Source organism: Cyanistes caeruleus, chromosome 2 (assembly GCF_971803275.1).
Source record: "Cyanistes caeruleus chromosome 2, bCyaCae1.hap1.1, whole genome shotgun sequence".
NCBI classification, from domain to species: Eukaryota; Metazoa; Chordata; class Aves; order Passeriformes; family Paridae; genus Cyanistes; species Cyanistes caeruleus.
The window spans coordinates 61,739,301-61,763,852 of record NC_141702.1 but is presented as its reverse complement, the minus strand read 5'-3'; the positions used below and the strand labels follow the sequence as shown (position 1 = coordinate 61,763,852).

Sequence of the window (24,552 nt, the reverse complement as noted above, 5' to 3'; positions counted from 1 at the left end):
AATCCAGTTGGTGTCATTCTACACCCTTAAATTCTCCTGCAAAATACTGTAAGCAGAACAGCAGGAGTCCCAAAATTCCCCACGCTGGCTCCAGCTCAATAAGCCATTCCTATTCACAAAGTATATAACCATATACTTAACTTCAGGAGAATGTGTAGGACCCAGTGATTTCACTACGACTTAGGAATCTGCCTGAAATTAAAGTTTCTCTTAGGGGTTTTGCTAATGAAGCACTAGACTCATCTGGCAGATATTTGTGCTGCATTACTCTCAGCCTTGGCTTCTGTCTGCACCTCAGTTAGGGTATTTTTCCTCTTAAGTAAAGGAGATAGAACTGGACTCCAAAGCCACATGGAGCCTGACTTTCCCGGAGACTTCTATGTTTAATACCATAAATACCATGAGCAGAGGTGCCCATAGTAAAGGGCACAACTGAGAATGGTCACTTAAAATCAGATGCAATCAAACAAAACAAAAATAAGGTTGAAACCTGGCAGTCAGTTTTAGCACAAACCCCCCCATTGCCTCCCCATGGATGAGTGGCAGAATACAGCATCTGTCTACAGGACATCTCTGTAAGATAAGGAAGTGGAACTGACATGAAGAGAACACTGCACAACCGTGATACTGCTGCGCCTTACCCATATTTATGGATATAACTCACATGAAAATCATGTAAGGTGGTGTGAATCTTGCCCTGAACTCATGAACTGTGTAGCAGAACCAGGAACTGAAGCTGTGGGTACTGAGTCCCCGCCCAGCCTGCTAGTCACTAGACCGTACTTCCCTGGGTAGAGAATTACAGCAAATACATCCAGTCAGCTGGCTACTGCTGAGCTTGTGTGATCACACGTCACAGACAATAAAACACGCCACCACCATAAACCCAAAGGTCTACTCCATGCCTGTGACGCTGTCATTTCTAGTTTTGATGCAAAGCATTCGAATTCCAAGTGCAAACACATGCATTTAAAGCAGTTTTTCAGATGGAATAAAATATACATTGAAGCAGTGAATGTTATTCTAGTTTTCAGAGTTTCTCTGCAAAATGGTTATAAAAATACTGTCATTACCATTTTGAATCTACAAGAATGACATGTCAGCAGAAATAAAAAAATTTCTTTCTCACCACTGCAACCAGGCACCTTACTGCATGCAGTATGTGAGGAAAACTAACTTGCTGCAGGAGGAATTGAACTGGCACAAGCACAACAGGAAGGATTTTAAGCTACAAGCACTGCACTGTGGAAAGCAACTGCACAAGGAAGCATGCTCCATGCAGATAAACCAAATCTTTCATGATGCACTCAAAAAAACCCAACTCCATTCACAAAGTAAACCTTGCAACAAACATCTCCAAAGTTTGGGAAGGTTCAAAACCAGGGCCTGCCAAGGTAAAGAAAGAGAGCACACACATTTTTGTAGGGTGAAACCTGTTCTCTACAATAGAGAAGGGTGTTGTATTGGTACTTCCAAAGAAACATGCACCATGGCAACACCGCCGCGGTGTTGAACTCGCTTTGGTGAAACTGATGGTGCAACCAACACAATCCATAGCCAGCCTTGCCTACAGCTGGACAAAAGCTTTTCCTTCTCATCCCCACGAACAGTGAAACCATCATGACTTGTGATCTGCCAGTCCCAAAGCAGCGGCAGGTTCACAAGGGACTGGCTGAGAGGTAGCAGGACTGCAACAAGCGCAACCACAGGAACCAGGCAAACGCTCTCAAATCCATTCCTGTGACAAGGAGCTAAGACCACACACACACTTAGCTTAGGCATTATGCAAATTTCAGTATTACCTAGGGTCCAATTTTACACACACAGCAGCTCTGTGTTGCAGCAACACAACGTAGAAAAAGGGTGGCCTTTGCATGGCTCCACACACCATATCAAGGCACACAGCACAACCCAAGTTAAGAGAAAATAAGTCTGCAATGATGAGATGATTTGTTTAAAACTCTCACATTTAAATCTATTCTTTATTTGTATTAGACTTACAGTAAATTTGAGATTTTTTTAAAACGCTTCAATCTGCTAAGAAAAGTCTTCTTGCAGATGGGCTGGTAATGAAATACAAATAGAATGCTTAATATGAAAAATGTTAATGCACAGCATATTTTTTCCCTTTACTTATTTCATCTTAATTTGCACCTGGTCATTTTCATGCTGAGCATCTCATTTGGTTAAATAATTAGTGTAAATTAAATTTCACCCTTTTTAACAGGCAAAAATGGTGAAATTTTTAAGTTGGTAATTGTTTCAAGTTTTACCGCAACACGGAAACAACTTGATAACCTGACAACGCTTAAGGGTTTGAATGAACAAGATACACAAAAGCAAGGAAAATTAAACTGTGTACAGCAACTTGCAGGGCAAGAAATCACTCCAGCCATACGACCTGGAGTAGTAGCCTCTGAAGGCTATTCAAAGACCCCAGGATGTGAAAGTTTACTCCTGAGCAAGCCACTGCCTGCTCATGCACAGAAATACACCTCCACCTTGTCCGTGCATCAGTGCCACTCGCAGCAATTAACCTCCTTCCATCCAGCAGCCACATGCTTACCTTACTCTGCTCACTCACAGACTTCAGCAGAAATTGCACCAGAATCAAGGCCAGCCCACGCCTCCCACAGCACGTGGTGAACAACCCTCGCTCCTCACAGGCGCTGATTCCAGCTACACTCATCTGCCGTGGCACTCTCCTGTGCCTGAACAGCCCAGCTCACCTGCCAGCTCATCCTCCAGCTCACCCCCCCCATCAGCCCTCAGCCCACCCCTGGCTGCCCCGCAGCAAAAGCCAGCAGGCACAGGCTCTCTCCTGACAAGGTAAGGCAGAGGGGAGCCACAACAACTCCCTCTGCAGCCATGCTCATCTCATTGAGTCTACCAAAACACGGGGTGGAAACTCCCATGGCTCTTGTGATGCTCCCTCTGACCCTCCCGGCTTTACAAGTCATGGCTCTTAACAAAGACACAGGGACTTCTCATCCAAAAGGGTAAGGGAAACTCAAGTAAAGTACACTCAAGTAAAGGACACTCCAACCCTCCTAAGTAGCCACAACAGAAAAGTGCACCAACAAAAATTTCAACAATTTTATAGATGTCCCTACACAATGCTCATCTGCCTCAAGTAAATCATGGAGTTGCAGAAAGGACATAACCATTAGTCAGACAAAACCCACTACAGAGTCAAAAGTAATAAATATTGGAGTTGTTAGAAACACAAAGCATTTGGTGAACTCTAATTTTGGTTTTCACCATGCAGGTTCAGGAAAATGTCTTTCTCCACCTCCAAGGCCTTGGTGTCCTCATGTGCCACTATTTAGATTCCCAAGCTTCTGCTGCTGTAACAGTAACGTGACCATATAAATCTAAGTCAATTCAGTACAATAAATGAAAATTCTCCAGAAGAATGAAATAAATTTTAAATACTCATAAAAAAAGCAAGTTTCTTCTGAAGGATGTTGCACTGACATTCCAAGAGAAATCCTGCATTTGTTTGGAAAATAAGGACATACGAAGAGCAACACGGTCCACTTCCTTATAGTGCCTTTTCAACATCCCTTGGCCATGACCTGGGTGGCCCCCTGTGTGAGAAAATACTCATTTCCGTCTGTGCTTGCTCATCCCCTCGTCTCCATGCTGAGGTTATCAGCACTGGTCCTGGCTACAGCAGTGGCTTACAGAGGCTGCTTGTCACTGTCACACCTCAGCTGTCACCTATGCCAAGGCACCATCAGCCACTGTGCTCATATGCACACGTGGCAGTGCAGAAGACCATTAATACCAGCACTCATTTTTGACCATCTGCTGTTAATAACAATCAAGTTTAAAAGTACAGGATTTTATAACCCTATGCCACAGTTTACAGCTGTTTCATTTATAAGTAAGGCAAAGGGAAAAGACATAATTATTTCGTCAAAATGAGAGGGAGCAGGACAGTTTGAAGGAGAATTCAGGAACACTAAACCATTCCTTTCTAAAATAGTCATTATTTTACTCCTTACCTGAACACCCATTATTCTTGCACCTTTATTTCCTGACATTTAACATTTGTATACATGCTACTAAAGCAAAAAGTCATCCCAGGCTTAACAATTCAGCATGACTTTGAAGATCAATCCTAAGTAACAGCAGAGAAAATTGCCAAGGAAATATTATTAAAGGAAAAATTAACTTTAAATCAATTGCTTTTATTCTAATGCATTCATATATCCTTTCCATAAACTGGTTGTAAAATCTCTTGAGACAGAGGACCGTTGTGTTGCACACATGCCTAATGATACTATAAGGGCATATTAAAAAAAGGAAGGAAAAAGATTTATGTAACACTTTACAGGGGCAATCACAGCTCCTCAAGTTATTTTCTTTTTCATGTGAAATCAGGCCCATTTAAAGTAATTTTCCCATTTATTATCCCAGAGGAAAAAGAAGGCAGGGGTTGGGGTGGGGGGAATCTAGCACACACATATATAAAACCCTCCAAGAGCTGCTCACGCCTGAGCAAATCCACTCCTCTGTCTGTTAAATACTCCTATCCCAAGACTTTGTTTCAAGACACATCCTCCTAATGAATAGCTGGACCTTGTCAGTACAGCTGGGAGTACCAACACACGGCATTTCATCTCAAAACCCAGTCATTTCCTAATCTGCAAAAGGCTGAGTGCCGTTATTTCTAAAGCCTATCTTGCTTTTTCCTGCTAGCAAGCATCTCGCCAGGCATGATTCATGTTACATAACTTCAGCTTGTTAAAAACAGTTATGCAGCTAGGTAGTAGGAGAGATTAATGAGGTAAATCCAGAAGTCACTTATTACAGAACCCAGATAAAAGCTGCTCCTTAAATATTATGCCCATGCAACTTTAAACAAAGGAATAAGCCACTGCACCAGCACTGTTTACATTCAAAGTTAATTAAATCTTTCAAATTCAGGATACTGTACTCCAGACTTCTCAGTGTCATTTCTCATGCCACTATATGCAAACTCTCTAGTACCTATGTGTTTTATCGTTTAAAAGCGATCTGCACACCCCCCCCAATCATTAGAGAATAACAGCTGAATAATGAATCAATCAATTTCACTCACAAAAACACTGTATTGCTTTAATGTTCTGGATGACTATGCTGAGATAAAATCCTCCTCTCTGAGTAAGCAGCAAAATGCTTGTGTTTTGCCAATAACCATTTCTACTCACATCCCTGTTTCGGTTACGAAGTGTAAATGCAGGGGCCAGAGAGGGTTAAACAGGCTTCCTGTCAATGCTCTGCAAGAAGCCAGCCTCTTTATTGCAGCAAGGCAAAGAAATCTGTTCAGGCACTGTATATTCAGCATTATTCAGCACTATTGGGACCATATTCCAGGATCCCTCAATGCCCACCTAGCAGTGTGTCCTCTACATTAAGGCAGTGATATGGTCTCCCCAAGGCAAATCATCACCTGACCATCCTGGTCTTTGCAGCTCAGCTGTGTCCAGTGACACGCTCCGTGGAGAAAGCCATTGCCACATAACTGTATTCTCTTCTCAGTTACTTCTCCAGGAGGTTAAAAAAAAAAAAAAAAAAAGGAATTAAAAAAAAAAAAAAAAAAGAGAAAGAAAATTACAAAGCTCGTACTTCTGGCATCATCACCCCAGCAGAGCAATAGAGAGGTGACTGGCTGCCCCGGGGAGGAGGCAGCAGCAGTGATGGCCTGTGCGAGCACCAGCTGGCTGCCAAGCCCAGACCTGAAACTAGGTCTCAGCCCACTCGACTGCAGGGGAAGGGAGGGAAATAAAAAATAAAAAAAAAAAAAAAATTAAAAAAAAAAAAATTAAAAAAAAAAAAAAAGGCAGCAGCACTTTCTCAGAGCAGGAAGAAGGGGAGGCCACGAGCGTTTCCTGTTGTGCAGCTGAAACAAGCAAAGACGTCATTACACTTACGCTCCCTCAGGGTGTCAGCAGATTGAGGGCCAAAGTTCAGTCATTTCCAATGCACCGCAAGGAGGGAGGTTTTGGAGGAGAAACCAGCAGTGGCTTTATTGCTAACAGTGTTCTCTGCACTTGCATAGCAAAACAGCTAAGCAGTGTGTTACCAGGCTCAGCTGCAAAGTATCGTATGTGACTAGAAACAATATTTGCTCAGGAGCCGTGCTGCTCTTGTTTTTCTTGTACAGCTTGTGTAAGAACATTACTGCAATATAGAAATAGAATGAAATAATACTACAATATCAAAATGCACTTAGCTTTTTTCTGCAGCCCATACTTCTGCAGGCATCTGGAAATCAAGCCTTACATTGCTTTGAATGCCATGAAGTAAAACATGTTTTGTAAGTGCATCAAAGTCACAACTATTGGGTAAAACTCCAGGATTCCCTTATCAGATATGGCCAACAACCTGGCACAGTGAATACAGAGGCTTCTTTCCAAATTTGCCTCCATCTTTCTGAAGCAGGTAAGGTCCCAGCTTAAGGGAAAGGGTGAGAATGCAGGAGTTGGGTATTGGTATGTGGATGTCCCTCATTTGGTAACTGACTGTCACCCAGGCTGTCCATCTAAATGTAAGAAAATCAGTATAGCTAGCAAGCACAGGGGAATCTGGATTGCAGTCCTACCCATCATTACTACCTCCTTAAGTTAAACATTAGAAAGACTTTTTTAAATTGAAAGCATTGACAAGAATCCAAATGAGATTCTTGTCAGAATTTCAGGAGGTTTCAGAGTCTCCACCCACTGAAGCTTCAAAGCTGAACAACCACCTGTAGGAAATGCTTTGGTTATAGCTGATTCTTTCCTCAGGCAGAGGGATGGACAGGCTTACAGTACACTCTCACTCATGAGACACATTCCAGACCCATTTCTGAGACTCTCTGAACAACATGTTAAAACAGTGATAAATACAGTCATCCCACAATAAGCATGTCCCAGCATACATCGAATGTGACAGATTGGGTAGCAGTGCTCCACTTGACACAAGTCGTTTTTCAAACAGAGTTACTTACAAACCTCAGTGAAAAAAGGTTACAAGGAGTTGGGAAAATGCTCTTCTGAATTCTCACACCACCATCACTAGCTGAAGAGAGTATTTTTGCCTTAATTCTGCAATAACCACCCTGTGGTCACACAGGGAACTGAAGAGAGTTTTCAGCCCTAGTAATTCAGCACAATAGAGCTGAAACTCGGGTATCACCACACTATATCTTCGATATACTGTATCTTTCATGGGACATAAGAAGTTTCACTAGATAACCAAAACTGCTCATTTTACTAAAATAAGGTCAGATATAGTATTTTGATTATTTATAGCCTAAATATTTTGGATATACTTTCAAACGCATTATTCTACAAGGATACAAGCTGGTTTGGTTGTTTTCTACCTTTTCCTTTAGAAGTAAATTTTTCAAAGGTAACATCTCTAAGATTCATTTTCAGGTAGCATGAAAAAACCTCTACTGTTTATTGTTCTGACATTAGCTTGAAAACCTAATCCTGAAGGTTGTCAATCTGGCACTAATAATCAGGACTCTTTTCAATATAAAAAAATAAGCAGACAAATCAGTCTTTGGTATTGACAATGATTTGCAGTACCCAGGCATTATCTGCAGCAAAGACAGTTTGGATTAACTCAGTCAGAGTAAAGTGAGCAGGATCTCACCCTTAAAACTGTGGTTGCTGAAACAGAATCCAGCCCATATTATACAAAGCAGTAGATGTAAGTAGCGACATTCTCCTGAGAGGAGGACAAAGGGGGTGAAACCTTCAAAAGTACTGTAAGAAAGCTTCCACGGTGTGCAGCACCCTGAACAACACGTAAGAGCCATTCCACTTTCTGAAATCTGACCACTCGGTACCACAGTCACTCAGAACAAACTTGGCTGACTGTTTTTAGACTCATGTCCAAGAAATGAAGGAAATGCACTGTCAGTTTGTCCTTCTGACCATACTGAGACAACTGGTGCATGGCACAGCAGCAGCCCAGGGCAGGCAGTGTAACCAGCAGGCACCGCCGTGCCAAATCACAGAGGGCTTTTTCCACTCACCTATGGCTGCCTGTTGCAATACAGTGTCGGCTAAAGAACACAGAATGTAACAAGGAACAGCAGTGGATTCAAACACACAGCCATGTCCTGAGAGTTAATTTTCATGTAATTACAGATTACTGTTCCATTAGTTGACAAAGAGCCATCTCTGCCATGGTGAGAAAGTGGAATATGCTCTCTATAATATCCGAATACCACCCTAATATTTTTAAAAGAGCTCTATCTGTTGTGTTGGGTTTTATTCATTAAAGGGTTGAAACTTACAGCAAAGAGGCAGATGCAAACTGTGACCTGGGCTCACTGACAGTGCCCTTGCTACACTGATGAAAACACTTGCCTTTCCACTCCAAAACAGGTACTGGTTGTGGTGGGTACAAATACATACAGAAAACAACTCTTAAAGTTGGATACTTACAAAGTATCTAACACCTTTATTGATTGCCACAAACTCAGTTACACTTTTATCCTTTACAACCCATCCACACAATACTTTTAATAAAGCCACTATAGAGTATCACTTGGGAATTCAAATTATGTACAAGGTTTTTATAATTTTTCGCTTCCATTTGAAGAGAAGTGCAAGTGGAAAAGCCATTATCTTGACATTTTTTTTGTTGTTGAATTATCACATTAATATGGGAATTCTCTCAAATGATCCTACAAGCAGCTAACTAAAATACCCTGCACCAATTTTATAATGAAAACAAGGCAAACGAAGATGACAAAGTCCAAGCTGCCGAAACACTTGATAGCAGGTCATTATTTATCTTCAAAATATGTGTGGCAAAGAAAAGGAATGGGGGAAGGGAGGGCTTGCTTTTCATTGTGAACCTGGTGTTCAGCCTAAATACAGCAGCACACAGAAAACAGGAGGGGGTCTGTCCATTGCTGAAGGGCACGATCCAACCACCAATGCAGTGGCAGCAAGTAGAAATTCCCAAAGTATTCCCTGTCATTCTGTCTCCTCATTTGCTGTATTTGGCTGCCCCATGCCACACTCTCCTGCCCCAGCAGGACACTGCCACCAGCACTGGTCTCTCGTGCCAGGTACCTGAGGGGGTCTTCAGGCACGGGGATGAGAAGCCTCCCTCCCATTCAGAAGCCTCTGGGAAAATGCTGTGCTGCCACGAGGAACGTTTTGCTTATATGGTAAGGACTGGATTTAGGATGGAAACATTAAATTTGAAATGGAATGATCCCAGCTAGAGCAGATGTGTGTGAGTGTCTGTAGAGACACAGTGTGGGAGCGTACTTTTGTCTGTGGTGTGTCTATACATATTTACATACACACTTGTGCACATGTGAGTGCATAGAGACAAAATAATATATAGACATCTAAATATATAATTATATAGGTATTCACATTAGAAGTTAATATATGAAGTGATTTGGCTAAGTGGTACCAAAACCCTGTGACTGTAACTATCTTTTATAAGCAATGGCTTATGAAGATTCTTCAGGCAAAACACATTAAGTCCTGGAATCTAAGCAGGGGAAAAGGCAAGCCCTTATTAAGTGGCTTGAAGTATTTATATTTTATTTCAAATGTCTAATCAAGACAAAGTAGATCTGAAACCCATGTTTAAGAACCTGAAGTTTTCAACAAAACTAACCTAATTTCCAGAAACCAAAAGCAATTGCTAAAATACTTATCTAAACTGCTTTCAGGAAAACAAAGAGAAAACACTTTAAAAATGTTAAAAATATTAAATCAACTTGACTGCCTCTGTATGCCATGAATTCAACAAGATCCCAGGCAACAATAATATTTAGAATAAATATTTTTCTCATGGGAGTAGCATTTTCACTCAAATTGACCAGATGATATCTATTTAAAAAAACAAAGATTAGATAGAGAAAACACATCTACTGACTTAAAAACTAAACTATACTTCAGTAAAGTACAATGCTCGTTTAAGAAGATACTGGCTTTTTCTTTTAAAGATCTTCTTACTTCTAAGGGGAAAATGGTTTTTTCCCCTTGCAGTATTTTGAACTAATTTCAGTCCACATGATAAAAATATGTTCCCTAAAACTTCAGAAAGCATACCCTGCTCAGTGTAAAACACTGCACTCATACACAAATATAAAGTTGAATATACCCAAGGCAAATCCAGTACTGATTCCAAGTTCTGCACTTGGCCTATATGCACACCTTAAAAAAAAGAGAGGAAGATGAAGAGGGACATAAATAAATACAAACCAGGGGTACAAAAATACAGTAACTTTCTACGCAATATACCATCTGTTCCTCCAGAAAAGCATGCTGCATCAAGCCACAGGGGCTACAGCTATGAAAAGCCCTTGTAGAAGAGCCAAGTTCTGTAATGAGCAGTTTCAGAAGCTGTGGGAAACGGTACCAGCCACCACAGTAAGGAGGCAGCCTGTGATACGCTCCGTGGGAATCGCCATCCCCCCGTGCTGTGGGCTGGGGTTACCCGAGCTGCCACAACATCCTCAGAGAGCTCCCCAAATGTTGCAAACCCAGGGTCAGAGGTTTACAGCGTACCAGGAAAGCTGGGCTGGGCTGCACTGTGGAGCAAGCGCCGCCGGTTTGAGGATGTGGTGTTTTGCCACGGGTTTTTACGGGAACGTTTTGTCTCCAGAGTTACAGACACAGTAAACTGGATTTCCCCGACTATTCCACAGACCACACCTCCACTGCTGCTGCTCCCTTCTCTGTGGATCTAGGATAAGCGAACAGAAATAGTTTCCAGAACATGGGAACAGGCACCCTAGTACGCCTGCTGCCCCTGAGGCACGTGAAAAGTAGGAGCTGCTGTTGCATGCCAGATGCTTGCTCACCGTTGTGTGCCTTGCAGCAAACGAAGGGAGCATCTTCCAGCCGCTCGGGCAAGGAGGCAGGCAGGAGAGACCCAGATCAAAGAAGTGCTAAGAGGTGCTCTGTTATGGGTAAGAAGGCCAAGTAAGGTGCGCAGTCCTCTGCTTTCAGCTGGCAAAGTCTCAGGCACTCGGGATTATGTAGTAAGAATTTCCTTCTGCCTCTTCTATTGTTGTTCATTACGGGTGTGTTAAAAAAGGTATCTGGCCTTTCCAGACTTTGGTTGCATTATCACACCAAACATGGGCTTTAGGGCAAGGACTGAGTTTTTTTAAACCATGCTTACAGAAAACCTGCTTGTGTTCCCTGTCACCATCCCCAGAACAAATGATGGAACTGCAGGACCCTGGGCAATTAAGAGACTGTACCTGGACTGGAGGGAATTCATGAGCCAACACATTATCACGGCTCTCATTAATAAAATAATAAACTGTGCAATTACAGTGGGTTGTACACATACCTTAGGGTACGCAATAAGGCACAAATTTAGAAATGGAATATTTCCAACAACCAACAACTTAAACAGGCAAGGATCCTTATCAAACAATTAGCTTACTCAAGAACTACTCCAATAAGTGGCCCTTTTTGCCCAGGGTTATGAATTCTAGAATCATGTCATAAGCTTTCGTTGAACTAGGTTTTTTCCTCTTCCTTTTTTGTTTTGTTTGTACTGTTTAAAAAAAAAAAAAAAAAGGTACAAGATTTTATTTTAAATTACATTCAGAAATGGGGAAGTGTAAAAAAAACCTCCATCAGGGATAACCTAATTCAGTTTGGTGCTACTGGGCTACAGATGGAGAAGCAGATACTTAGGGCAGGTAGTAGAGCACCAGAATGAAACATCATGGTAGAACCATGCAAACCTTTCACATATATTGTTTTATCTTTCTTTTTATGCTGAACCATACCAGGAACAGACAAAGAAAACCCAAAAGGACGTTTGAGATTATGCCACTTGAAATAAACAGTCATCAGATCTCATTAAAAAAAATAAAATAAAAATGGACATCATACACAAACTGAAATTAAATGCAAGTTTCTCACATCTTAATAATTCCAAAACCAGAAAATGGGATTTCACTGGGGAGAGTACACAGGACAATTGAGATACAGCCCTGGCTCCAAGCACATTTCTTTTTTAGCTGGGTTATAACCACAAATAATAACAAAAAAAAAGCTAAAACCACAGCTCTAAGCCAGTCAGTTGCAACACTTCCACCTAAGACTTCATGGACTTTATATTCAAATCTCAGTGAAAGCACCTTGGGGTACATAATGTATCTTTTTTTTTTTTTTTCTACAATACCTTATGCCATCTGGCAATGTAAAGATCATTTCTGTTGAGAGTGCTTTTTGTTGTAGGTCTTCTCTTCCTGAAGTATCCAGAGGCTGTTTCTGCGCAGACAGTTTTTCCAACATTCTCACCTAGTGTCACTATATTCAATGAAAAGCAAACCTTGCATGCTGAAGGTTTCCATTTATAGGCTGAGACAGTCACGAGGAGCACTATTTCAGCACTACAAGTCCTATCTACAGCCAGTGGCAAAATCCTGGCCTCATGAAAAAAAATTAGAAAAAAATCAAATCAATAACAACTGCCCATTCTGCACTTTTATTGGTCAGGACAAGGTGGTAAAAATGACAGAATTTTCATTATATTCACAAGAGACAAGGCAGTTCACACGGTGTCACAAGCTGTGCCGGGCACAGTTTGGTGCTGTCTTCTCAGATATGGGGCACTGATCAGAAAACTGTGAGATGAGAGCAAGATGGTTTTGTGTTGACTCCAGAGATAGTGAAGGTCCAGCAACAAGACCCGTGTTGGCACAACGTGCTTTTTAGGATAGCTTTGATTTCCATCATCTATTTGCACGGGTAGTCATGGATTGACTTTCTGGTCACTTCCCTACAACCGTGAGAGCCGGCACCACTAGTTCAGCTGTAGTGTGGAGGGAGGTGGGCGTCCCACCAGGGGACTGAGGCTTGGGGAGCACCATGCACGAGGTAAATGTCAGGCACCACTGATGACAGGGCCTGGAAAATGACCCTTTAACCTTCTGGGCAGACTGAGAGTGATGTGACTATGTCCTTGAGAAACACTTGAGGAGGTAAAAGGGATTCAAAGCGCTCCAGCTTAAAAGCAAACGTCTTTGTGGTCCAACCAGACATGACCTTGGCTGAGTCAGTCACAGGCAGCTAAATGGGGCCATGCTCACTAACTGATCCTGCTGCATCCTCCTAGCAGCAGAGCACCAGGAACAGTGGACAGCATTTTAGAAAGATACCCTGGGCAGACTCTGATGCAGACTGTGATACATACTCACCAAAGTGAGACCACAGCAGTTCCTCATTGAAAACTAATAAGATTCTTTCCTTTTCAACAAAATTTGGCTATGCATGTGTATCTATATAGACATTTGTGAAATAAATGCTAACAGTCATACATAAATAATTCAAATAATTTTATTTATTTATTTAAAATATTTTCTTTGATAGTTAACCAACATCAGAAGTTGAACCTACATGGAATCCAGGACAAATCTTCCTCCCAGTTTCAAGCCAGGCCTCCAAACATGAGCTCTCATGTAGTTATTCCAGGTTTATTGTAGTATGAAGGAAACAGAACATGACTAGAGGTAAAAGCTATGATCACATCATATCATGTACATATATGTACATGAGTTTAGATATATATACTTAAGACATGCATTCTTAAACATTTCTTCACACAATGTGGCAAACCCTCTCCATTTTCTGCTGTAATATGTTCATTTTTAGGGGAAAGCATCAATGCAGGAAGAAAAAAAAAAGCACTTTTGGCTGAGATAAAAAGATTACTACAATCCTATCACCTGCATGTGACACTGTCTGAATTAGGCAAGGAAACTGAAACACAGCTCTGTTTTCTAGTGTGTTAATCTGTAAACAGCCATCAAATGTATTTATTACACTTCTGGCTCACCAGACAACCCACTTGACTTAGAAAAAGTCAAAATTAGTTTCTTTCCCTGCTTGCTAGTTAAGTGGGTTGAACTATAGACTGGGATCAAATGATACTGCAAATAAATTAAATCAAAACCATGCATAAGCAAATGTAAAAATAAATACCTTCAAGCACTGAGCAAGATAAGAAGCATCATATCCTGTGTGCAAGCTATCTGTGGAGATGTCAAAGTTGGAAGTCAGAGGATGTTACCACTGTATCCTTGAATATGCCTTCCATGGGATCTTAGTTACTCATCAACACACGCTTGTACAACTTGAGACCGAACAGAGATTCTAAATAACTGAATTACTAAAATTCTGTAGGTAAGAGGAACACTTGATCTGATAAAAATAACTTCCTGTAGGCAATTATAATCCACTGTCAGTCACATTCAAACCTCCCCTCCCCATTTTAATGATCTTCTTCTAAGACTCATCCTCAACCAGCATACATCCAAAACTGTATATTTAACATTCCTGTTTTCTTCTATAATTAATAAGGCTGTGAGTGAGAAAGAGAAAGAAAATTGAAAGGTTTCTCTCATATTCATTCCATTTGTGGAAAATATGCTGCACTGAAGTTTTGGAGAAGCGTGCATAAAGGAATTCCATCGTCCCATGTGTCCTTCCTCTTTCCTGCCATGCACAGGATGATCTGGGGAACAAGGGAGGCAAGTCAGGATACACCTACTGCAAGCTGCTTCTCTGTTCCTACAGAAGAATGAGGAAAGACCCCAGACACACCACTAAAAAGCATCACACAGAGGACATGGACCAAAACTAAAGCAAAGGTTCTTCCTGTACACTCATCTTTTACAAGACAATGTGTCTAGTCCAGCCTCCCATCACAGAGGTTTTAGGTTTATCAGCCTTGGAGGAGGAAATCTGTACAACCCAGAAGCAAAACAAGCATTTCCAAGATGACATGTAAACACATCTTGTCCTTGCTCCAAAAGAAAAATTTTGAAGACCTGAAACGCTTCCATTCCCATCTCTATTACTTTCTCATCTCTCCTCTAAGCCTGTTCATAAGGATAAGATACAGAGTGGTTAACTTTTTTCCATTAAGTGATCACTAATTTAATAGAATCCTTGAAAAACTGTATGAGCTGAGCTAAAAAAAAAAAAAAATAAATAAAAAGCAGAGAAAATGAACGTATTGTATGTCATCCTTTTGCCTCCCCACATTTCACAGACCAAAGTCCTGTCAGACCAAGGAAAGTTGCCATCATACTACTGTGTATCAGCTCCAATTTACAACCTTACTTGTTTAGAAAAAAATAGCTGACTCAAAATTGCCCTACTAATTACTCCAAATCATGTAGTAGTTTTACTAATGCGTGGCTGACTATGAAGTTCTCCACCAATAATTAACATTACTCACTACAATGAATTAGGTCAAAGATGAGCACAATTGGTGTATTTAATTAGTAATTAGGTAAATCAGAGATTAAAAATATACGGCATATCAAACAGGACAGATAATTTACTGGACCAACTTTACTATCCTCTCGATCCCAACATTTTCAACCGTAAAACAACTGCAGAGGTAGCAACACTGTACTTGACATCTAGCTCTAAAACAAATACTTTTCTGTCAGTTTGTATTTCACTAACATCATTTCCTCCTAAGCATATTACATAAACGACTCCTACCCTTACACTTATCACAAATTTCTTCAGATGTATCAGTAACATCTTGCTAAGCCTGTATCAAAATTCAGATGTACCTCACAAATAAAATACATGTAACTTATCCATTATTTAAACCTTAAGAAATCAAATATTCCAGCCAAGCAGCTCTGTGAAAATATTCACTAACTTTTAAAGGGATTTTGCTACTATTGCAGGAACAAGCATAAAATAATGGAACAGACTGCAAGTTTTGTTTGACACAAATTTACTAAGAATATTGAAAGAAAATTAAATTCACATAGCTTTGAAGAGATTTTAAAACTAAATCTCTTTACTCAAAGAGCCTAGTATTATAACTTCACCTGGTGATCAAAACAGATTATCATATCAAGACAGCAGCAAGATGTCCAGCTTTATAGTCTCATAGCTGATAGTTTAATCCTATTTTTACCAAACTGTAGAAACTTTTATTGACTTACACAGGACAGGGAATTTGGCTGTAGGAGTCTATGAATGTCCTGCCAAAGATAAATGCCTTTTCCACTGAAGAACTGTTTTACTTCAGACAAATGCACTTAAAAGGCTTTTCATAAGCAGCTTCAGAAATTACATTCATAAATTGATTTAAATGGGAAAAAAGTCAAAATTTGTCCACCCCTATTGTTACAGAAGACCATTAATTGCACTCAATTTTCTTTTCTAAAGCATTGAAAAAACAGTTTTAGAAGTTCAACTGTCGAATTGAATCAGTTTCACAGGTGTCACACAGGACTCAGCTAACACTGCCAGCCTGCAGAGGTGTCAGTGAACCACGGGCCTGCACTACGCTCTAGGGCGTCTCTTTTTCATTGCTAACGCTTGTGCAGAAAGAAAGGAAATCACATCCAGTCCTCACAAAAATTGACAACAGTTCAGAGCAAATAAAGATATTATTTTTCAGCTATTTATTTTAGCTGTCTTTGAGAGACAAAGAACATAAAACTCCACATACTTCTATAACTTTTGTAAGCAGACTACACTCAAAATGAACTATACTGACCTATGAAGACTGCTAAGAGATGCCAGCAACTTACGTCTCTGTTGAAGACTGGCTTTGGTCTAAACTAAATAGTTTTTGCTCTAACTAAATAGTGTCACATCTTGTTGTCAAGGAAGGGTAACCTTGGTTATTATTTCATACTATTCTTTCTTGACACACTACACATGTTTTGTTTTAATGCAAGCCACAAACACAAAATACATAAATACAGAGACTGGAACATTTATCTTGTTTAAACAAACAAAAACAACAACAACAAAAAAACGCCACACCAACATGCAAGAAAACCCCACTGTCTAATAAGACTAATTTTGATAACCCTGATCCTATGCCACTAGATTTTTTAAACTTAGAGCTCCTTTCTGCCTAAGCACAGATATTGCTCAATGGAAAAACTGCTCAATAAATAACAATATCCCAACAATATTCTCTGATGTTATGTTGTATCTTACACTCTGCAGTTAGAGTTTACTTTCAGTTTTTTACATTTCTTTAGCAACACTATTCACTGTAGCCAAAAAAGTCTAAACTTCATCATAAATTACAGAAAATAACTTGGAATTTTTCTGCTTTGTTTTTTGTTTTTTTTTTTTTGAGTATTTTCTTATGAGGGGGGTCAAACTCTACTTTATTGCATTACTTTTAAAATGCCACCTGACACTGTAATTTCAATTCCCATTCACTCCTCCAGTTTTCACTTTACTATTAAACTGAACTATACATGCAAATTACCTAAACGCTTTTCTTTGTATGGAATTTCCAATAAACTACTACCTGAAAAAGAAACTTTCTGTAGCAGTCAAACCTTGAATTTCTCCTGTATGACACAACAGCAATTAACCCATGCCTTTCAAAAAATACTCTATGTCCTTTTTTTCCCCTTTTTTTTGCAACTTACATAAATCAAAGATTTTAGCCAGAGCTGCAACAGTTTATTATGACTTACTTAAGCTGCAATTAAACACATTTTAAGAACACACGTATTCTTTACTATTCTTTTTTGGGTCTGCAGGATCAAATTTCTTGTACATAAGTTGCATTTTTCAGACTCTGAAAGTGTATTAGAGCATAACTATCAACTAATAGAAAAAAAGCCAAAACAAAACCTGACAATTATTTTCTCTAAAACACAAATTGAGGTGCAACAAAACAAACCCATGAGTACATGAAGTAGCCATAAACTCGTTACCTACTACATTATTACATTACTTGTGGTTTCCATGTCATATTTAGAAAGAACTTTCCTGCTGAGACCAAATTTATACTGACAGCTATAGAATGTGCATAAACAAACTCAGAAAAAAGGGATATTATCACTGTACAAACTCGTCATATCAGGGTAACCATGTACCAGGGGAATTTACATCAGATAATTAAATCCATATTTGTGTAGTGTATTGTTTTAAGAAATCCACTCAAGTGGTACATTTTTGGGTAGGTATGCCCTGAGACTCCCATCCAGAGAAAGTGAAGGGAGAAAAAAGCATGCACAGGTTTTCACTTATTCAAGTACAAGGTGATATCCAGGTTGAAAAAACCGTAAAAGAGACACATCCAGGGCAGAACAAGGAAATATGGAAACATAATCAATACTGGTCCACTCTCCATTGCTGTTACCCTGGCATACAGAAAACAGAGTGACCATTTTGCTGATGTACAGAATGTGCCTGAAAGACAAATGAAAAGAAGTACCCATAATCCACAATACTTCCCCAGAGCAAGAAGATGCTCTTATGCTTAGACCATACCAATGATGACAAGAATTTAACCACAAGACGATAAAAAAAGGCATGAGATTCCGGACAGACAAAATTGCATATGGTACTTTAATGTCTTATTCTACATGGGGGATTTTGAAATACTGTATAAGATTGTTCCCCCACCCATATCCTCTCATGCCTTTTCCATGCTCATAGTTTTGTGAGAGAAATTTCTTGGGGACAAACCTTACTGGGATAACCTTCTACAAATGAGTAGGGAGGGTAAAGCCAATTGTTCAATCTATGAACAAAGCAGAATGGTGAAATGAGATGTCCATGGTACCTCCTACTTGCTATTTCAGTAAGAAGAAAAAAAATTGTAAAAAACACAGATGTTTCCAGACATTAACATATTCTTTAAATTCACTACTGATTTCTTAGTGTCTAAACAGGGGCTTGCTACTTGGTTGTCATGGAAAAACTTCTAATATTTCTATTTACAGTGGATTTTTTCTCTCAGGCTGTCAGACCAGCATTTTCACAAGTCCTAATTTCACTTGAGAATGAAAAATATGGCTGCAATGAATTGCTTTTTTAATATTTCCTGCTGAAATAGGGGAATTGTTGCAAAGTCTTATAAAAATTTTTAAGCATCCAAAAGCGAAACAAGTCTGTACAAAGCTGCTATTTCCTATAAGAATGGCACAACCAGCTTGAAACTTTCATTGTTCTATCATAATTCTGTGCTATTTTATTTAAATGTAGCATCCCAAATTACTGACTGAATATGCAAAAAATACTCTTCTCCATTTTCCATCTAGCTTACACTACCCCTTGCAGTTTCTTCACTTTTTTAGCAACTGCTAGATATTCTACTGAAGGGAAAAAAAAACCAAACCAAAAATCCAAAGCACCTAACCAAACAAAAAAAACCCCAACAAACAAATGGTTAAACTACAGGAGAAAGCCAAATAACTTAAAAAAATATTTAATCTGTAACATACTACTTCAGAGATGCTGTTTAAGAAATCTTGAGAAAAAATAACCCACCTCTTTAAAAAGAAGAATTTTTAAAGCAGTTTACTCTGACCTTTTTCAAATAACAAAGGTATGCAGCCTCTGCACTCAACAGTCCTGTTCAACTCCCAAAAGTATTAACAATTAACTCTTCCTGAAGCCTTTAACCGGTGAGAATAATAATAATTATGTATTCCTCCTGCTTTGAGGACCAGTAATTTAAAACCACATGCTGACAGTCTAAGGTAAAATGGATAAAACGTTTTCCCTTTACCCTGTGTGAAGACCATTGACATGAAGAAGCAACTCTTCATGGGCCCGATTCATGATGGGACCTAAGACAGAGGAAGTCAGCACACAGCTCTGGCAATTCACCTGCAATTCCTAGGCAGAATCAACTACAAGCAAGGAGTACTTGCTGAGCTGTACTTACAGAGCTGGATAGATAACTATAGATATAAACAACCACAGCTTATTATAAACCCCATCAGGCTCAAATTTGAAAGATGGCAAGCCATATTTCATAATCCCAGTCACATTACTGTGACTTACACATTACTATGACTTGTATATAGGAATACTCTTAAATAGCAAGCATTCTTCTCTTTGATGGGTAAATATTGCAGTATTTCACTCAGTAAACCACCTCTGCCAGACACACAGCTCCTATATTCCCACTACCTTACCCAACGTGGTTAAATTACAAAAGCAGTAATAGTAATCACCCCTGCTGTTGACCAAAAATGATGAGCAGAGGGACATACAAAATGGTACTCATTTCTTTCACTTCTGTTTCAATCCAATTCACCTTGATTCCTTTTTTAAAAAAGCACCTAAATAAATGAATAAGCAAAGAAGTTTAGCAAAATGCTCAGAAATAAATGTCCTGCTTTAAAAACGTCCAGCTTAGTTACAAACATGCAGAGCAGGATCATAAATTTGCTCACACAACTGAGTACAACCAATGGTATTAGAAACAGTTAAAAGTCAAAAAAGAATAGCCTTGTAGGGTGCCACCACATAAACTAAACATGATATACTGCCAAACACTCAAGTAGACACATGCACCATTATTCAGCAAGGACCACATGAATGCATATGGCTCTCTGTTTTGTCTTCATAGTAACAAGAAGGTTTGTAAACAGATCTCACATATGAGGCAATCTAGCCACTTGAGAATCTAATAATCTGCCTTTATAAAGAAGCACTCTGCACTGTTGCCACACAATTGGACCCAGATACACAATTAAAAGTCCTCTACATTTGTACTTTGGGACAAGTGCTGCTCAATTCTATTCTAATCCATAGCAGCGAGGATTTAAGGAGTCACCTCAGCTAGGATGTACAGAACTGCTATGCCAAACACCCATGGGCAAACAACATTAACACAACAGGATACAAAATATTAAAAATGCAGATAAAAATATTAAAAATGCAACATAAGTAATGACACACTGACTTAATACCGTATCACTGCTGACTTTGCACACCTGAAAACCACAGTAATCCTAAACACATTTGTAGATGACAGTAGTAACTTCTTTAAGCATGCACGAAAATCCCTCTCAGCCTATTCTACAACACTTAATTTTTTGAGAAATGAGACAAAGCAAAAAAATAATTAAGAAAGTTTAAGATAATCCATACCTGAGGTTTCAGAAATATCTCCTGAGCGGAAGGATCAGGAAAGATTAAACATCTAAGCGTAAATAGCTATGACCCCCAAGTTACACTGCATCTATCTAAATATGTCCACGTGTTGCAAATCTAACAGGCAGAGACTCTCCTATCTTTGAAAAACAGATGCACTTTTTTAGCACGTCTGTATATCACCTTCACTATCAAAATATTGAGGATTCCGCACCGTGTCCTGATAACCTGAGGATCAAATTCCTCTGGTAGTCAGCGGTAATCCACAACAACAACAGAATTTAAAACTGGGCCCAGTGAATTTGTACCTCGTTAGACCAGCAGTTCCTTTAATCTAGTAATTCCTCTAACTAGCCGGTGTCCCCAGAACTCCCGATGATGATGACCGGAGCCCCCTTGCGCTGGGAGCTGCACGAACACACGCCTGCACCCTCAGCTCCGGGAAGCAGAGAAACACAGACCTAGCCAGCAATGTTTATCTTTTGCCACCCTAACCACTTGGTTTATTTTTATTTTTTTTTTTCCGTAATAATAATCAATATAAATTCATTAGAAGAAAAAAATAAAGGAAAAGTGACACCCTTGACTAAGTCAGCATAAAATGTTTAACGTCCCCGCTACTATTTGATAAGGTAGAAACCCAGGTTTATTAAAGTAGGTTTCACTTTAAAATGATACATGGGAAACTATCTAGCAAAATATTTCTGCTGAAACTCATTAGTATTTCGATTACTTTAGTTTGAAAACGTTTTTAAGAAATATTGCCTGAAAAAACACAACTCTTTAGTTTCAGCAGAAGTTTCATTTCTGCAACTATCATATTAAAAAAAAAAAAAACCAAACTCAAAAAACCTAAAAAAAAAAAAAAAAAAAAAAAAAAGTTTGACCATTAGTGCCAACTAATAAGAAAAACAGAACCCTTTTCCGGGAAATTAAGCTCTGCGGAGGTTTATCGTTGTCCCGGGGCGAGCCCCGGCCGCCTGCCCAGGGAGACAAGCCGTGCTGGCCGCCGGCCGGCCGGGACCCCGGGCCAGCCGTGCTGGGGCGGCGGGGCCTCCCGCGGCTTCCCCCGCCGCGGGCCGGACTTCTCGGGGACACCCTCACCTGGAGGCCGGACACCACGGCCCTCCGTGCCCGCCGCCTCGGGCTCCCTCTCACGAGGGGAAGGCCGTGCGGCGCGCCAGCCCCCGGCAGGAAGGTCGGGGCGGGCTGCGGGGCATGACCCGGGATAACCCGGGGCTTTCCCCCGCCTCCCCCGCGCCGCTTGACCCCGACGGCGGGGACACGGCGGGGACACGGCGAGGACGCGGCTGGCCGCCCCTGCCCGCCTCCCGGCGCGGAGCCGGCGTGCGGTGCTGGGTATCCTATGCGATATCCTATGCGACAGGCGCGGACGTGCCGCTTACATAATCCCCGCCGGCCGCACACGTACCCCGCATTACATAAGGGATCGTGCCCCCGCCGGCCCCCGCGGCAGCCCCGCCGGCGGACGGGGGGACAAGAGGGAGGGAGAAAGGGAGGGAGCCGGCGGCGGCCCCGGCCGAGCCCCTCGTTAACCCCCTTCCTGTGGCGTTTACACGTCATGGAACATTCCCGGAACGGGCCAACGTCCCACCCACTTCAGGGAACAGTCACCGCGGCGCAGCGCGCACACGCACTCTCGCACACGCACCCCGGCGCGGTGCCGGGTGTCCCCGCACACACACGCACTTCCCCCGCGGCCGGCACCCCCGCGGGGACGCGCTGGCAGCCGGGACACGGCTCCTCCTTCCCCTCCTCCCTCCGCTATCTCCGGCGCCCTGCCCTCCGCCGCGCCGGGTGGCCCCGGGCGCCCCCCCTACCTCGGTGCCCCCCCCGATCCGCTCCCGGGGCGCCGGAGGCCGCGATGTGAGCCCCGTCGGGTCGGCCCCCCCGCGGGCGCCTCTCCCCGGCGGTGACCATGCCCATTCCCCGCCGCAGGAGGGGATTACGCAAGGCAGCCTTCTCCTCATCTGCATACACTTACAAGCCGGGTATTCCCCACATTTCCTAACGGCGTGTCACCGACAAAGGCCTGTCCCCGCCGTGTCCCCCTCCTGCGCCGGCTCAGCGGGAAGGGCCGCCGGCCGCGGTAGCCCGGGGACGGTGCCGGTGCCTGCCGGCGCCCGGAGCCGCCGCCACAGAGGTGACTTACCGGTCCGGCGGTTTTACAGCCCCGCCGGCTTCCCCCGCCGGCGCCCTCCCGCCGCCTTGCCCTCCATTTACCCCCGCAGCCCCGGGCGGCGCTCGGGGCGCCGGCCACAGAGCCCCCGCTCCGCTGAGCGCCCTGCCTGCCGCCGCCCGACCCCAGCCCCGCCGCGCCCGCGCCCGAGCCCCGCCGCCCCGGCGCGGCTGTCAGCTGGTGCCGGTGACAGGGGACGAGCGGCGGGCGGGGAGGAGGGGGGCTGCCCGCAGCAGCCGGTGCTGCTCACCTGGGAAATAACCGAGGAGGAAGGAGGGAAGCCCTCCCGCTGCCCTTGTTGTTGTTGCCGCTGCTGCTGCTGATCCCGCCGGGCGCTCGTGTTGCTCCTTTTGCTAAGGGCTCGCCCGGAGTGAGGCGGCTCGCGGTGCTTCTTTATATATAAAGACAGACAGAGATATTCCAGCGGCCAAGGGGCGCCCGCTTCACGCGTTTATCTTAAGGCAGGTCATTCCTCTCCCTCTTTTTGGAAAGGCTCATCACCATCTCCCTGACAGTGGCGGAGGGGCTGGTGTTGCACGGGGGAGAGGCGGAGGCCCGGGAGCCGCAGCCCGCCCTGGCCGCGGCGGGAGGGAGCGCTCCGCGCTGCAGGCGGCTCCGCCGGGCTATTCCTGGCACCACTTCCCAGAACAGAAGTTACAGGGCGGCGAGCGCGGAGCGAGCGCGGGGAGCGCGCCGCCCGTGACGTCACCGGGTCCCCCCGCGCGGCGGCGGGAGCGCTCCCGGGCGCGGTGCTGGGCGCTGCCCGCCCTGGGAGCCGTGCGGGGCGGGAGCCGCGGGAGCCCCGCGGCGGGGAGGGCGCGCACCGAGGAGGCAGGGCCTCGCAGGGCGAAGCCGCGGCCTCTCCCCGCCGGCGGAGATCGCCGCTCCCCTCCCCCTCCCCGCCGAGGGAACTCCCAGGAGAGCCGGTCCCGGCTTGCCGTGCGCAAGCCGCGCGTCTTCCCGGCCTGAGAATTTCCTCCGAGGACGCGGGATCCTCCTGCCCCCTCCCCTCCCTCCGTTTCCTTTCTCTCCCTCCCCCGGCCCCTCCGCCCCCTCGCTCTCGCCTGGCCGAGATCACGTTATCTGTCAGGGAGAACAATACACCGCCGGGGCTCCCCGTGCTGGCCGCCGACCCCGGCTTCACGGCCGAACGCGGGTCTCCCCCGGGCGGGGACCGCCCCGACCCTCGCTCACCCCTCACCACGTGGCCCCGGAGGAGGGGGGGGGGGGGCACATCAGGCCGGCCCGGCGGGGCTCGCCGCCACCCCGGAGGGCAGGGAGCCCCGGGCTGTGCCGCAGGCGTACGCATTTATTGCAACACCCGCTCGCCGCCAGCGCCGCGGCCGAGCCGAGCCGAGCCGAGCCGAGCGGAGCGGCGGCCCCGGGAGCGGCCCGTGCCGCCGGGAGCGCGGGCGGGGGACACGGGCGGTAACGGGGCTCGCATCCCCCCGCCGCCGCTGAGGGGGC

At 43.4% G+C, this 24,552-nt stretch overlaps 1 protein-coding gene across 7 annotated transcripts in view; it reads right to left on the bottom strand.

Moving 5' to 3' along the window:
* Positions 1-23,802, bottom strand: part of HIVEP2 (HIVEP zinc finger 2) — a 137,874-nt gene extending 114,072 nt beyond the window's left edge. For 2 of the 7 annotated variants that reach the window (XM_023923473.2, XM_023923476.2), the window contains exon 1: positions 20,883-21,033. The gene's annotated coding sequence lies outside the window, so the exon portion shown is untranslated. Of the gene's footprint in view, positions 1-5,440; positions 5,824-20,882; positions 21,034-23,058; positions 23,162-23,335 lie in introns of those variants that run through there. The other 5 variants (XM_086877343.1, XM_086877347.1, XM_086877346.1 and 2 more) reach the window with 5 other exon arrangements.
* Between the last annotated feature and the right edge of the window lie 750 nt (positions 23,803-24,552).